The sequence below is a fragment of the Ambystoma mexicanum genome, chromosome 7q, assembly GCF_040938575.1.
Source record: "Ambystoma mexicanum isolate Mex_15411 chromosome 7q, UKY_AmexF1_1, whole genome shotgun sequence".
In the NCBI taxonomy this organism is placed as follows: Eukaryota; Metazoa; Chordata; class Amphibia; order Caudata; family Ambystomatidae; genus Ambystoma; species Ambystoma mexicanum.
Window position 1 is genome coordinate 429739804 of NC_090941.1, and position 14594 is coordinate 429754397.

Below are 14594 nucleotides of genomic sequence, written 5' to 3' on the forward strand. Positions count from 1 at the left end.
CACCTTTTAAAGGCAGCCTAGTGAAACTCACAAAACCCAGTCTAATTATTCATATACAGTTATCATTTAAATCTCCACAACATAGAGAACTGTATTACATGGCCCTACTCCATTGTTTCAAACCTTGGAGAAAAGAAGAATTATTATGTGAAAGCAGTAAGACAAAAGACAATTTCAAACAATACAAAGAAATGTTGGACAATTAATGCCAATAAGAGGAAGAAATAATTGAACATGGTTTTAAACATGAAACTAAAACCTGTAGCTTTAAACATTATAAACATCTGCTGCTGTTTTTAAGTGGTAAAGCTGGTTCTGGTAAAACATTCTTAATTAAAATAATCAGCAAATGTCTACAAAACGTAACAAACAACAACCGCCTATAACATAGGAGGTGTAACTTTACACCGACTACTGCTCCACCCCGTAGAACACCAAAACAAGTTAGAATACTGCAAATTAACAGCAGGAGTTGCTTCTGATGCATGTAGAATTCTGAAACACATGCAAGTGTTCCTGATAGATGAAGTAAGCATGCTTTCCAAGCTCATGTTGGCTTTAATTCATCTAAGAATGAAAGAAGTCCTAAAAACCAACTACTAACAACTGTTTGGAGGAAAACATGTTATTGTTTTCGGAGACCTCCTACAGTTGACAGCAGTAAAAGGTCAACCTCTTTTCAAAACATTAGGACACACACAATGTTGCAATACGCTTGACAGCATTGGAAATGTAAATCTCTGGCAACATTTTCACTACAAAGAACTAACTCAAAACATGAATCGGTCTGCAGACCTCACCTATTCTAACATTTTAAAAAGCATTAGAACTAGTCTGCTTACTAAAGATGGAACATCCATATTAAATAGTAGACTAATACATGAGCTATGTGGATGTAACACATCTGCTCCTGATGTCATGGAACAATTAACACAACAAAATCTAAAATCCATGTTCCTAATGCCAACCCTTGCAAGCTGTAGTCAATTCAACGAAACAATGTTGAAAACAGAAATGCAACCCATACTGCATATCATCTCCACAGACAAAGTAGAAGTGCACGGTATAATACTTTCTACACGTCAACAAGGAACAGCACGACTAATAGTTTATAAAAATGTATCTCCAACACAGCTGGATTTGAGAAAATATTGACTTTGTGTCTTATCTGCAGAGTAATTCTAAAATGTTACCTTGACATAGAACAAGGATTAGTTAATGGAGCAATTGGTACAGTTGTTGGATTCCAAACATACCCAAATGACAACAACATTCACTTTGTCAACATCCACTTTGACAAACTTGCAGAAGTAAAAAGAATTGGCTGCACCATAGCACATTTCCTTCTATTCAAAGACATGTATGTACGCAGAGAACAATCTTCTTTATCTCTTGTATATGATGTCACTATTCACAAGGTCTAACCATAGATCAAGCATTGTTTGACATTGACAGCACAGTCTTTAAAGAAGGTATGAGTTATGCAGCACTTTCACGTCTGCATACACTCAATGGTCTATACCTAGTTAACTTTGATGCAAACAAAGTCAACGCTGACATTCCTTGCACCTGGAATACAACAGGCTATGTGCACTGTACACTCCCTATCTAGAAAAAATGAAACCTTTAAAATGAGAACTAATACAAACAGAATCCATAACAGATCTCCCAACAATACAGGTAAAGAAACAACAGCCTACTCCTTCTGCATCAAAGAATACAACCACACAACTTTCTAGCGCAAAGTCAACTGCATGTCCATCAGCAAACAAAGAACCAAATGTCTCTTCTCCACAAAAATCTACAGGCCCATCAAACGATCCACAAACAGAACTCTCTGGTCCACTTAAATTCAGCAACACAACTGAAGTACATTGTTATATTAATGTAACAATCAATCCTCTTTTTCAATTGCCACCAATTGATGACATCATTTACTTACACGTCTTGGACCAATAGTGTTTGCAAATGTTTGTCCTTCATAAAAATGCCACAACTAGTTCTCACAACACATACAGTGTCTCAGGTTTAAGGTAAGAATTGGAATACTGTGCAGGAATAAACACAAAGTAAGATCCACAAGAATTCCTAATGTACGAAGTACACATACTGGAAACTAAAAATATCCCTATAAATGAAATCTTCCAGATTGCATACACGCGGAAACATACATGCACTCTCTGCAATCATGTTTCACAAGAGCACATCCCTAATGAACAATCTTTATATGTATCCATATCCATACCAAATTCTGAATCCATTGCATTTCACCAACTTCTGCTGAATGCAAATCATGGCATATTATGACCTTTTTGCAAGTCAGACAATCGTTCCACCAAATGAACACACATAGCCAATATGTCATACTAATGCTTCTAAGGTATAATGCAGAAGGTACCAAAAATAACTGTGACTTACAGACTTCACCCATTAGCAAATATTTCTTGGGAAGAAAACTTTCACCACAGTAGGTATAATATACCAAACTGGTGCTACAACCACTTCAGGACACTATACTGCATATGTAAAAAAATAAGTGGTTGGTTTGAATGTAACACCACTGTTACTCCAAAACATAGGTTATCAGCAGATCTATCAAATCTATCAAATGCTTACTTAATATTCCTTCAACCCAAATGTAGTCACTAAACTGTACCAAAACAGTTAGAATATGCCAACAGGTATCTAACTGAATTGAGGTTGTTTTACCATCGCAGAAAGGTCTGGGACGGAAATGACCGCATGAGAAATGTACGACATACATAAATGTTTGTACATTTCTTGTGCGGGCATCCATTGTAAAACAACCCCAAAACCTAACCCCTGACCACACTCCCACCCTGCCCACACCCCACACCCCAACACACCCCCATTCTCCTACTTACCTATCACCTCGATGCACTCTGTTCTGTGATCGGCCAGCTGCGGGGTTTTTTTTTGTCGGCCAGCTGCGGGGGTTTGCCCAGCAACCCCCGCTCACTGTACTGTGTAGTTTGGTGAGCGGAGTGTTGTGAGGGACAACCCTGCAGCACCCACAGCCTTTTTTCATTTTTTCTTGGTTCTGCTGCGGGGGTGTCACCCGCAACACCCTGCTCAATATACTACTATACTATGTAGTACAGTGAGCGGTGTGTTGCGATGGACTCCCCTGCAGCCGCCTGATATATATATATTTTTTATACTCGGGTCAGCTGCGGAGGTGTCTATGTAGTATAGTGAGCCGGGTGCTGGGGGGACACAACTGCAGCCCCCGTAGCTTTTGTTTTTCATTTTTTTACCTACCCCACCAAAATATACATACCACAAAAGGGTCAAACTTTTTGTAGTTCGAACTTTTGTTGGTATGTATTTTCGGTCTTTTGGTGGGGTAGGTAAAATGGATTCGGTAATTTCGACCGATTCCATCTAACTTCATCCATAATACTACAATACTACTTTTAAAAGGCATTGGGCCTCATCACGAGTCGTCCGGTATCCCGAATGGGATACTGCCCTACTGTATTTGCTTTACCACCCACACCTCGGGCACTTTTAGAGCAGGATGAAGGGTTGGGCAATAATGGGTATTCCCGTAGGGAGTACCACCTTCCCTTTCCATGGTGGCCATCTTGGAAAAGGATTTTCCTTCCAAAAGCAGGGTGCACACCAGGTAACTGCTTTGGCAACTCGCAGTGCTAATGGCCTTCATCCCCCAAAGCAGGGGCTGGGAGGGGGGATAACGGCCCAGAGCCCTCGTTATCCATCCTTGCTTCGATTGGGCCGACAACTTCAGCTGCCGGTCCATTATCCCCCGTTCCGGCCCCTGGAACGGGGGATAATGGAAACATTGCTAATGGAAAAATTATTTCCATTAGTTTCCATTAGCATAACACAAATGCGAATGAAAATGTTGGAAACTTTTATCAAGTCTATCTAACTGTCTATCTAACCTTTTTTAGTTGTTTTTGGATTCTTTTTTTTTATTGCAGGGGAGGTCAGAAAGTAAGGTGGGGAGGGAAATGAGGGAAGAGACACCAAGCTCTAATATGGAGGGGCAGGTGGACAGGGGAAGATGTTGCACGTGTCTTACATCTAAGGTAGGGGGCAATGTTTCTCATTCTCCTTGATTGCCGCTTCAAAAGCACTTTCAAATTGCCCCCCCCGCAGAAAGGTGTGTTGCAGTATATACAGAGTACTGCTGTGTTCGAAAGATATGAATCAGCAGCCGCTTTTATCACTTGCAAGGTATTGTTGGGATGGAAATGAGTCTGTCCCACTCACCTAGGTGCTTTAGGATAAGGTGAATTCCTTAAGTAGCCGTGCAGGGTGCTAGGTGGGAAAGGACTGTGTTAAGAACCCTGACACGCATACAATATCAATGGTATTATAGCTGCATAGACCTAGTGCATGCATATATAGAGATAACATGTTATAGTTATGGAAGACACATAAAGCCCTATATTGTAGGTGGTAAACGTAGGCCCGACAGAGAAACATGAGCAGGCCCAAACGATGAGGACAGATGAGCCTGCACTGCTAATTTCCACAGAAACTTCCCATTGTTCCCTAAATCCTGCAATTATTTAGTATCACTGCGAGGAATGCACCATGTATGGCTGCGAGACAGCACCAGGCTCCTTGCAGTGCCCATTTATCACATCCAGTCCACAGCAGACCTCTAACCCCCGCCCAACCCACCAGGGATGTAAGCACCCACCTCTGACCCAGTCCAAGAGCCCCTACATTCCACAATAGTGAGTGATCCCAGCCCATCAGCCATAAAGCCAATGGGCATAAAAACCGTGTCCCATGAAAACATCCTTTGTACTACGAGGTACAGGGAAGGATACATTATAGATCAAAACAAGGGTGGAAGCATTGGGTTTGAGCGGTGCTATACAGCCAGAGCACAGAATGTGGGGGTCAGTATGATTGTATTTCTTCCCTCCCCCTGGTGCCAGTTCATAAGCTTCCTAGGTGCATGCCATAATGATGTAGTAGTAGCTTTAGCTCACAAGAGTAGTCTTCGAACAGCAATATGTAAAGCGCCTGACCTCCAGTCCATGACGAGATGTGCCCAGCTTCCTCACATGGGGAAAAACAGATGGGCAAAGATGAGAACCAATCATAGCCTGGCATCCCCTATGGAGCAGGACCATGTATTCTGTTTTACCAATCAACTGTGTGGGGTTAGACACTATGGATGACATCCTTAGCGACACTGTGGACTCTTAGAACTTACTGATGATGATGATGCAGGCAGATCATTCTCGAGCAGCAGAATCCACTGCTGACACCTTTACCTTTTATACAATTAAACCTTGTTATCCTTGCAAGCAATCTCTTTGCCTTTTTCCCTATAGGGTTGTATTATTTCTGGCATAAGTGTAACAGGGGCTTGCCTTTAGTAGGTGGTGGGATTTGGTGTCCCACAGAACTAGGCTGTGTGGTTACAGTATTGGTTGAGGGAAATGAGGTGGAGGAAGACAGCCTACTACTTGCTAAGAAAGGAACAACCTTTCTGAGAGCATTGCAGTGGTTGGATTTGGTCTGGCAGCGCAGAGCATAGACCGAGTAAAACCTCAAAACATACATCAAGGACACTAATTATTTTTTGGACAAATTAAGGAATATAGAAATTTATGAAAAAAACAACATTTTATTCACCATATAGACATAGTAGGTTTGTACACGAACATCACCCATGAAGGGGGTTTTGAAGCTATGCAGTGGCTATTACTATCCTCAACAACCAACTGCAAAGCAGATGAGGTATTCATTCTTAAATTACTCAAAATAGTACTACAAAATAACTTCTTTATGTTTGAAGACAGGTACTTTGTACAGACATCTGGAACTTTTTTGGGGGCCTCCACGGCCCCAAGCTATGCAAACACATATATGGAATATCTTGAGGAGAAAAACATCTTTTGTGACACAAAATGGACAACACACCTCAAACTGCTGGTGGGGTTCATCGACGATCTATTTGGGATTTGGAGTGGTCCTCAAAAAGTCTTGCCAGAATTTTTTCAGCACCTAAACACAATGGCACCCAGGATTCAACTCATATCCAAGATCAGTAACAAAGCAATAGAATGTATAGATGTAGAAGTACATAAGAAGTCTGGCAAGTTAGAAACTATGGTATTTACTAAAAAAACTGACCGAAAATAATTCACTACATGCAAATAGTTTCCATCCTAGGAAAACAATAAATAGCCAATTTATCCAATTTCTACGGTATAGGTGCATCATCTCAGAACAAGACGAATGCATTCAGAAGACTGAAGAATTGAAAAAGAAATTTGAAAAAAGAGGATATCAACAAGCCAAGATAAATGCAGGAGCAGAAAAAAGCAGGAAATATCAGGAGATGTGATGCACTGGAACCCCAAATCCATGAAGAAGGAGAAAAATTGGTATATGTGACAACATATTCTCAGCAAAGTCCAAAGATAAAGAAAATAATCGAGAAAAACTGGAATACTTTAACACTGTATCCCTTGATGGGGAGACTATTCCCAGAACCACCCTTATTTGCCTATAACAAAAGTAAATCAATAAGAGAGCATCTCATTAAAAAAAACGTTTTTGGGAAGAAGGAGACAAAGGAAAAACACAAAGGAACCACACTGTGTCACAACTGCAATAACTTAATAACATGAAACAGTATCAATCACCCACATAAAGCATACAAAATGTACCTATATCACTCCCCCACCGGTGATTCCAAAAATGTAATTCATGGGATAAGATGTCCTTGTGACCTAGGCTATGTGGGTCTCACCACCCGGAAATCCAAAACCAAGTGATCCGAGCACAAATCGAACATACGAATGGCATCAGAATAATCGCCAGTGGCACAACATTTCAAAAGTCATAGACACATGATTGCTCAAATAAGATTTTATATCTTAGAGCAGGGAGAGGTGGAAACTCGAACCGAATGCTCCTTCAATGGGAAAATTATTGGATCGACCTTCTCTGTTCCATGTCCACCGGCGGGATGAACAATGAGTGGGACTTAAGTTGTTTTCTATAGAAATACACTGCAAATGAACTAGGTCCCATTCATAGACATAGACACTAAGATTGTATAATGTACAGTGAGCATACCAAGAAAAGTCCAGTGATCACTGGACTTAACTTGTAAAGTCATGGTCTATTACACACCACAAAAGTTCCAATCTGAACTAACGTTTGAAGTGGTAAAATATCCAAAAATGTTTTTAAAAAATATCTAAATATGGAAGTATGGAACATACCACACATATAGAAATGTCAATTTAATGTATATTTATGGAAGGAACATCAAACATCGTCTTGAATTAAGAGCAACTGTCTATATTGCCATCATTGAACTTGTTCCACTTAAAGATGTTGGTCTGGAAACCAGAAACAGAATTCTCTTTTCAGCTCAGCCTTTACATCCCAGAAAGCAGACATATAATTAGGTTACCATAGCAACGTCCACAACAGGGCAGGAGTAGGCGTTGAACGCGGAAGACCGCAGAGCGAAACCGAGAGCCGCAAGAAGGTAAGAACAGGAACAGCAGACATAGGGAGACATGCTACCATCAATACATTGATAGAGGTATAAATATAAACATCATGTTTCAGACTGGATAACAATAAGGACTCCTTAAAAACAAAAAACAGCCGTGTAAAGCGACACAAACGAAACCCACGGCACATTTTACCGCACGCAGTGAAGAGCATGAGAATAAGCAAAAAAGAAGCTGTGAAATATAAGGTACAAATGTAATACTCATTTATGAATGTCTTGATGATAACACACATATGGACTACCAATGCAGGACAATTAGGGATTCATCATCCATAGGAACAAGTTAAGAAGTATCAAAGTCCTTTTAAACAAACAAGGAATTACTAACTTCATCGCTCCCAAACAAGGTCCAGACTGACTGGTGTCACTTACCAGCATAATTCCAATTACTACTCCTTACACAGAGGTGAGCGCAATAATCTCAAAATTTAAGTATATATGTACTTTAGAAAATCTGTGGTTAGAACTGGGACACAGCGCTACAATTTAGCTACTGTTCCCATCTCTAGCCCACCATCTATTACGTAAGCAACTATGACTTATTTGCATATCTGATTATCAAAAATACTGATACACCAGACAAATGGAACTGATTCTATTACAATCAGGAGATATTATCTGAACCTACAGGTCAAAAGGTTAGAGTTTTCAACTATGGAACTTATTAACTGCAACAAAAAATTCAAGCTACAAATAGAGTAAAACATATGTATTTTTTCACTTTGGATTTACAGAAATGTATGAATTTGTCCATACCTGATGAAGGGCGAGTAAGCCCGAAACACGTTACACAAGAGGCAAGGGGATATACCAGGAAAATCGTTAATTTGTATATTCACATTGATCTCAAAAGAATGGACTTTTGAACCAATGGGTTCAGATTTGTGATGAATTTCAAAATTATATTGTCGTGGAATTACAAAAGTTATGTATTGTTTCTAAAAATGTTCTAATCACTAAAAGGTTTAAAAAGATTGAACACACTCAATAGTGGGTCATTGACTACTAGAATTTTACTTTATTGAACTCTACTATTTTATTAAACCTTGCATGTGGAAAAAACAGAAGAATATGTTTTGCATGGTTTTGATGCAAATAAGCGTGCACAGAGATTTAGCCACATCTATCCAGGTGTGACTCACTTTCTGTAGATATCGATCCTGTATCCCAGGATCAGCATCTGTGGCACCTGAATACTATTGAAGAATTAGTAACATTGATAATATTTTAATGAGAAACACAAGTAATTCCCATAATTTTGTGTGCCCTTCTGCATTATTGTCTTCATGGTGGCCCTGTAGGAGTACTGTCCAGGTAGTCTGCGACTGAGTGGAATGTTGCACTCTGTGCATTTCACTTTGGTAGCTTTAGCCTTCGGTACTTTTCCAACAATGGTAAAGAACTGCCACTCTCATGATTCTGTATGAGGGCTAGAGGTAGGCACTTCCTCTACATCATCTTCTTGGTCCTCTTCATTATCTTTGGAAGTACTGTGCTTTTTTGTTGTGTAGGTCCTCCAGCTGGTGGTGGTGGTGGTGGTGGCTCTTGGAGAAGAGGGATGGCAATAGCTCGTGTCATTTTTACGATAAATAGCAGTTGTGCTAATATTCTTCCAAGTATGTGCTCTGTGCTAGATTGTTAATGGATAATGAGTACGAATAGGTTTAGGAGCTATGCAAGGGTACATTTTGAGCTTGAATGTTCCTAGATCAGTAGAAAATGCAGTTCTAAACTGTTCACGAAGCACAGATCTGATTGCGACGTACGGACGCGTTTGCGGACACGTCATCATGCTGCACATATGAGCCCAGTCACGTGACGCTGTCCGAAAGGTCTGCAATGGCATCAGACATTTGCGGACGTCGATGAATGAAAAAACAAAGTTGCAAAAAGTGTATATAACTGTTAAAAATTATGCTGAAAGATGGGAAATGCCAGAATTTAAGATGGAACTTTGGCAAGTGGACAAAAATGTTGCTATATTGGGGTAAATAGGATGTTAGTAAGCTGTGGGAAATTAGCATGCACTGGTAAAAACCCATGAAATTCACTGAACAAAATGTTGTTAAAGGGACCTTATGGATACAAGTAAAACTGAAAAACCTCAGAAATGTGCCAGTTATGGTAAGCTAACCAACCATAATTTGTGCCACCAATGTGCACTGCTAAGACTAACACCAAGGACTTGCAACCATACCATCCCTTTAACAATGTTTTTCACTGAATTTCACAGGTTTTTTATTAGTGCAACTTAACTATAACGTCCCTTGGACAACGTTTTTTCAGTGAATTTCCTAGATTTTTATTAGTGCAACTTAACCATAACTTCCCTTTTACAAAAATGTTTCAGTGCATATATATATATATATATATATATATATATATATATATATATATATATATATATATATATATATATATATATATTCAGTGAAAAAAACGTTGTTAATGGGACATTATGGTTAAGTTGCGCTACTAAAAACCTACGAAATTCAGTAAAAACAACTTTGTTAAAGGGACGGTATGGTTCCAAGTAAAACCAAAAAACCCTTGAAATTTGACAGTTATGGGAAGCGAAGCAACCATAACTCTCGCCACCACCGTGCACTGCTAAGACTAACACACAGGAAATCAAAGATGGCATCACAAAGTTTTGATGCACATTTATTTTATTCGGGTACTTCAACACTGTTCGTAGAACACCTGCGCACATGTGCATCACGCCCTTGGGTCAACAGAATATCACGCCTGTCTTTAACTGTCCGCCGCACATGTGTCACACTTTTAATTAGTTTGGGGACTTGGACACTGTGAATAGAACACCCGCACGCATGCGCACAACTGTCCCCATGCATTTGGTGTCCTGCGGACAGCCGTCCCATACGTGAATGTGTCTGCAGCGTCATCATGTGACCGCCCCCACACTGAGCGTGTGTCCTTATTTGCGGACACTGTCCAGGTGCCCAAACATTTTAAAAGTGCTTTTTTGAGCAATCCAAGGTATTTTACAGTAAAAGTTCACCATTGCACATGTCCCTGCCAATCTACATACTTTTTGGAATTTTGTGAGCCCTTTCTTGCTGTTCGATCTGTCCACGGACAGTGTGGTTGTCTGCGAAGCGTGCACCTGCACCCCAATAAAAGGCCACACCCCAGAGCTTCTCCACATCCTGTTTTTGGACTTCCAGGAGAGACACTACTACACACTGCTGGATTACTCTTTTGTGTGCCTCAAGTCCTGAGTTCTTGCTGGTTTCTAAGAACTTTGAAGATGGCATCCATGGCTGTTCCTGCTGCAGTTGCTTCTGCCTCAGCACCACCCCAACCCCTCCACCACCACCAGCTCCCGAAGGGCCTGCAGACAAGAACAGGCATGAGGATGCAGAGGAGGATGAAGAGGAGGAGGTAGTGGAAGTCCCTACTACTAGCACTCATTGTGAGTCATGGGTGTGGTGGTTATTTACCACTCTTGATGGAAAGCCAAAAGCTCATGCGAACAAGGTGATCGGCACTCAGTGCCGCATGGTGCTGAGTCGTGGCAAGCTTGGTTCGTATAGCTATGGTACTACATCAACGAAGCGACACCTAAAGTTCTTCCACGGTAGGGCTGTTTGTAAGGTTGTACTTTGCTATAAACGTAGTAGGTTGAGTTCCTCTGAAACATCATCCATTTCCACACCTGTCACCACAAGAGTCACTCCTGTGGGACAGTGTATCTCTCCAGCTGCCTCGCAGGCCATTCATGATGCTGTTGACCCATACCTTTCAAGGGTCACAATATTGTGCATGTATTGCGACGCAGTACTCTGCAGGGGGGAGAACCTTCGGAGTACTTTCGAGACTGCGGTCAAGGAGCATAAGAAGGTCTGCGACCTACCTCAATAAGGCCCACCCTACATCTACCTCTCTACACCTGCCCTTTCTTATCCCCGTGGTTGGTGTCCCTTCATTACCCGCCTTTCCCCTCCTTTCCTTGCGTGTCGTGTTTAAAAAGCAAAGAAAATATAAAACAACAAAAACAAAAAAAAGGGCTCTTTTCAGAGTCGTCTTTCACAGTGTAAAAATAGGAGTGACAAATAAATTGTGCAGGGCCCTGTGCATTTTTTATGAGTCTGCGGACATTATTCTTGTGGGGGTCCTGCCCTATCAGAACCATTGCACTTTTCTATGGGAGGAAGTGGTGACTCTGAAAGGAGCCTTTTTGTGGTATTGTTTTGTGTTTCAAAAACTTCAAATGATCAACACCTACTGCAAAATGGATTGCTGTAATTCCAAAAAAGGTCACAATGCATTTTGTATATTTTGCGGAAAAATCTGATTGCCGGCATGAGTAAGATGTACTCCATCTCTGCGAAAAATGTGTGTACTACAAAACATAATGTTTTCATTCTGAAAAGAGTACATACCAACATCTCTCAAAAAGGCACAAACAGCCTTGTTAACATTGCGCCTTGCTTTCTCCATTTGTGGACCAAATGAAAAAGAATGCAGCCACACTTGTCTCTGCGCAATACAGGAAAAATTACTCTGGAGTTTGGATACATGTCCATGACTTTCCCTAAGTCCTTATTTCATTGCAAAATGCAAAGAGATTCCAGACACATGTCCTAAACTGTTCACTCCACAATTAATAATAATAATAATGTCTGGATGACGCTGTGTCACCAAAGTAACAAAGAGAGGTACAAAATCCAGCCACTTCATTCCACGGACTCCAGGTCAGTGCACTTCCACATGAGAGAATCCAAGATGTGCAGCCACTCCACAGCGATCTGCATGCACCTACCACCAATTTATCCACTAATCTCCCAAAATCCAAGCAATCTGCTTTCTGAAACACACAGCCATAGCTATCTGCTCTTCTCTCAGGAAAAAGACTTTCTGACAAAATGTCCTGAATGGAAGATTCCGCTAATTCCCGTTCCTCCCCACTCTCCTCACCTGATTCAAAATCCTCCAGTTGCAGTTGTCGGTGAGATAGATAATCCTTCTCCTTTTTATGTAGAACGTATCTGTCTCGAGAGGAAGCCACAGTGAACGCTAAAGTATAGCAAACCTGAGGCCCCCTTCCCGAGTCCAGACAAAGCGAAGGGAAAAAGCCAATTAAGGCAGAAAAAACCCTTCAAGGAGTGTGGCGGCTGGAGGGGATCCGGAGCCAGCAGTGGTAATGGCGTTCTTGTGGCAGGTAGCTGCTGAAAACAGGTGAAGACGGAGCTCCAACGTAGAGAAGAACCCGGAGTGGAAGGAAGGCACTGGAGAACCAGCCGGGAGAGAAACTCCAACTGTAAACTAAGGCCGCAGATAGAAAGTGCAGCCGAAGGAAAGGCAGAAAGGGCGGAATGGACGCGGAGGACGGCAATCCGAGAGAGAGAAACAAAACAAGAAGGTAGGGAGAGGAGGTAAGGAGAGGCAAGGCAGGGAAGTAGAGAGGCGGAAAGGCAGTCCAAGGCAGGCAGACCGAAGGTAGAGAGAAGAGACCGAAGCGGTCGAGGCTGGAAAACTAGCGTGTTAACCCAAAGAAAGCGAGCTAGCGCAATGAAGTGGGGTTGCAACGCGGCGATCGCTGGGAGAGAAGGAAAGAAATACTCGCCAGCGGCGCCATGTTGAAAAACCACTAGACCGCAGGGTGCGTAACAGAAAATCACGTAGCGGAACCTCCGCTCGTCCTACCAGCGCGTAACCGCCAACGCGGATACAAACGCCAAACAGGACGGTGAGTGACAGTATGCCCCCTCCTAGAGCGTAGGACCCCCGGCTTAAAGGGGAAACGGGCATGAAATTGAGCCAACAACCGAGGGGCATGAATGTTGGAAGCTGGTTCCCACGAGTCCTCCGACCTAGGGTAACCCTTCCAGGACACCAAATACTCCAACCGACCACGGTAGTGGCGGGAGTCGCGTAAAGTAGATACTTCATATTCCATGGAGGAATCCACCTGAGGAAAGGGCTGATCGGGAACAGCTCTCTGGTGGACGTCCGGAATGAAAGGTTTGAGAAGAGAGGCATGGAAGACAGGATGAATGCGGTGGAGGTAAGAAGGTAGTTTAAGTCGAAAGGAAACAGGATTTATTTTGGAAAGTATGGGAAAAGGACCCAAAAAGCGAGGAGAGAGTTTGGAAGGGTGAACCCATCGCGGCAAGAACCTGGTGGACAACCAGACCTTGTCCCCTTCCTTCCATTCAGGGCAAGGCCTACGATGTTTGTCCGCTTGGGTTTTGTTGTATTGACGACTCTTTTCCAAACATCTTTTGGCAGTGACGTGTGCATCAGAAATAGACTGCAGTACCTCTTCAGCCGTCGGGGAATTGGTGGGCGACGGAATGTAGGGAAGAAGAGATCTTGGGTGTACTCCATAGGTGCAAAAGAAAGGAGAGAGTCCAATGGCTGTATGAAATGAGTTATTATAAGTAAACTCTGCCGTAGGGAGCAAAGATACCCAATTGTCCTGAAGACGATTGCTGTAGCACCTAAGGTACTGTTCCAATGTGGCGTTAAGACGCTCAGTTTGACCGTTGGTCTGAGGGTGGAACCCAGACGACAGAGCACGTTCCATACCAAGACGAGAACAAAGAGCCTTCCAAAACTTAGAAATGAATTGGCTGCCACGATCCGAGATGATCTTGTCAGGAAGACCATGGAGACGGAAGATATCCTGGGCGAAAACCTCAGCCATCTCGGTAGCGGTGGGAAGACCAGGCAATGGGGAACAGTGAGCCAATTTAGTCATGGTGTCAACTGTAACCATAATACATGAGCAGGAGTTGGAAACAGGAAGTTCTACAATGAAATCCGTAGAAAGCAAGCCCCAAGGGCAAGAGGGTACCTCAGGTTGGGTGAGAAGACCCAAGGGTTTGCCAGTAATGGACTTCGTCATGGCACAAACCGGACAACTGAGTATGTATTCCTCTACATCCTTTTTGAGTTCTGGCCAAAAAAAAGAACGAGCGATAGATTCTGTAGTATTAAGCTTCCCACGATGACCTGCAGTGAGTGAATCATGACACCAGTTTATGATCTTCAGACGTAGTGGACCGGAAGGTATGTA